This window comes from Bos mutus, chromosome 13 (assembly GCF_027580195.1).
Source record: "Bos mutus isolate GX-2022 chromosome 13, NWIPB_WYAK_1.1, whole genome shotgun sequence".
NCBI classification, from domain to species: Eukaryota; Metazoa; Chordata; class Mammalia; order Artiodactyla; family Bovidae; genus Bos; species Bos mutus.
The window spans coordinates 46,288,082-46,291,313 of record NC_091629.1 but is presented as its reverse complement, the minus strand read 5'-3'; positions in this window follow the sequence as shown (position 1 = coordinate 46,291,313).

The window sequence follows — 3,232 nt, the reverse complement described above, 5'->3', positions numbered from 1 at the left end:
TTTAGTCATTAAACCTTAAGTAGCTGTCATTTTTTTAAAAGTTAATGAGACTCATGAGTATATTCTATTGTCAGAAACACCAAAAACAAGCCTATATATTTTTTTTTGGGGGGGGGGTGTTTTTCTGTTTTATCACAGTACTTTTATTACAAAGTTTCTTTGAAGTCAACACAGGTGCCACAGGGCAGTATAAGATAAACAGGTCTGATATTCAGCCCTGCCCTGTTTGGGGATGAGTCAGTGTTTTCAAACTGCACAGTTATGAGCGAAGCACACATTCAGGAATCCGAATAGCAAACATACCACCAGCAAACCTAAGCATTCTCAAGAGGACACATATACCCTAGGAACCTCACTAAGAGATAATGCATTGCCACTGACTTTGGATTTTGGCAGGCCTGGGTTTGAATCTTCTTGTAGTCATTCTCCACAGCTGTGTGGTCTTGGTCAAGCTGTGAAACCTCTCAATGACTCGAGTCATCATTTGGATAATGGGGTACATAAACTCAAATGGGTAGAATTGGGATTAAGTGGGATCTTTGTAGAGAGATCACAACGGACTCACTGGAACACAGCAGACTCACTAAAGGCCATCAAGAAGGTTTGAGTCAGAAGTGTAAAAAGTGCCTCATTTTTATACTTCAGTGAACCAAGCCCTGGAACAGAGTTTGCCACACTGACACATGTTCTCTCCTAGTGATTCTATCCCCATTTTCAAATCAAGTTCAGAGAGGTCGTATTATCTCCTTCAAGTCCCAGGGAGATAACACTGGCTAAACTTCCAACACAGCAGATGATTCACAAACGTGCACCCCTCCTGGTTTCCCCCCAGCCAGTTCATTTCTTTGTATGATTTTTGGTTTAGTGTCTCTGCTCTTGTTAGCATCTTCTTGGGTTCATCATCACACTTTCAACACCTGGCACAGTCTTGGCATGTGGTAGGCACTTAATCTGTGGAATTAATGACCTTACTCAATAATTACTGTATTGGACAAAATCCCTAAGTACTATTTATGAGCCCTGTACAGTATTTGGAATCTGCCCAAGCAGAACTGGTAAACAGGCAGGATTCACCCAAACATATCTATGCAAGCTGTAAAGATGCTTAGAGATGGGGACTTCATCACCACACCAATTCAGCTTACCTGCCTTTCACCATCATTTAAATCCATTCCTGTTTTTCAGTCTCCCATGAAGCTGAAAAAGGTGTTTAAATCCCAATTGTTAATATTGGTTACTTCTGGTTTGTAAGACTACATTCAACTGGGGGGAGAGTGGGTTTTACAAAGTATTACATTTTTTTTACTTGAAAAAAAAAATTTTTTTAATGTATTTGGCTGTGTTGAGTCTTAGTTGCGGCATGTGGGATCTTTATTGCTGCTGGCAGGCTCTCTATTTGCCAAACTTGGGCTCCAGAGTGCCTGGGCTCAGTTGCTCTGAGGCATTTGGGATCTTAGTTCCCCATCTAGGGATTGAACCTGCGGCATGCATTGGAAGGCAGAGTCTTAATCACTAGACCACCAGGGGAACTCCCGAAAAAAACTATTTCTCATCTAAACCACAAAACAGAGCATTTAGATTAAGGTGGCAGATCTCATGTTTTTCACTTCCTTACAGTTGTCTGTAGTTTCCAAATCTTCTAGAATGAGTATGTGGTACTCATACTCATTTGAGTATGATGAAAAAGTAAAGTTTTTCATGCTTAACAATGTAAGAACACTTTTTTTTTTTTTTTTTGGCCGAGCTGTGCAACTTATAGGATTTGGGATCTCGGTTTCCTGACCAGGGATTGGACCCAGGCCCCTGCAGTGGAAACACAGAGTCCTAACCAGTGAACTGACAGGGAACTCCCAATAATACATCTTTCCATTTTACTTTAGGGACTTTCCTGATGGCTCAGTTGGTAAAGAATTCACCTGCAATGCAAGAGACCTGGGTTCGATCCCTGAGTCGGGAAGATCCCCTGAAGAAGGAAATGGCAACCCAGTCCAGTATCCTTGCCTGGAAAATCCTGTGGACAGAGGAGCCTGGTGGGTTACAGTCCGCGTGGTCATAAGAGTCTGACACAATTGAGCAGCTAAACCACCATTACTTTGCTTTAAAAGATCTTTGGGATCCCCTCCTAAAATGGCTTCAAAGGATGACCTGAGTGATTTTATACCAAAATTGTAGATAAGAACAGCATACTGCCTAATTCTTTAAAATTTTCAGGTGGAGATTTCAGGACCCCACGAAGGAACCCATCCCAGTTTTCAGTCTCTTTAATGCCAGAGAGTTGTGCCCATATTTACCATAAATCTTTTTCATCTTAATTTAAGCCATTTCCTCCATTCTTTCCTCTGTGAAAAAGGAAAATAAACTTTAAAGTGCATTTTGACACCAAAATTGTCAGAGTGGTGCTAATTTGTTGAGACTGGTAGATGAGCTGGTTAGTTCTTCATTTGCTATTATTTTGTACTGAAAACATTAACTTACACACTGCACCAAATGGCTTTTCTTCCTCCTCCTCTTTATTGATTGCTAATAATCGAATGTGAAGTCCAGGGCTTGGATAAATGGCTTTCACAGGCCTTAACTCTTGAGTAGCACAATTACCATGTGAGCTGAGTGAGAAAACTGGCAGGGCCAGTAAAGTGAAGGAACTTTCCCAAGATCACACAGTTGTCAGTGGAGTCAAGATTTAAACCGACAGCTCCTCATTCCAAATTCCTTCTAAGGCACTGTGGTAGCCAGCCTCCAGAATGGCCCCCAGTGATTCCCAGCCCTGACATTCACATCTGTTTTAGTCCCTCCTATTCTGAATAGGGCTGAACTGTGAAACCAACTAGGTGCTTTGGAAACGGCAGTGTGTGGCTTCTGGGGTTCGGTCATAAAAGACACTGCAGCTTCTGCCTTGTTCGCTCAGATCATAAGCTCTAGGGGAGGCCAGGCACAGTGTCATGAGGACACTCAGGCAGCCATACGGAGAGGTGACGTCTACACCGCAGGTAGCCCCAGACAAGCTTTCAAATGACTTCAGCCCTGACTAACATCTCGAGAGATCAATCTCATAAAAGATCCACAGCCAGGATAACCCAAACAAGCTTCTCCTGGATTCCTGACCCACAGAAACAGTCAGATAATGTACATTGTTTTGGTCAGATAATGTTCATTGTCTTAACTCCCTAAATTCTGAGGTCATCTGATACACAGCAATACATAGCAATAGACAACTCAGAAAATGTCTTCCTCC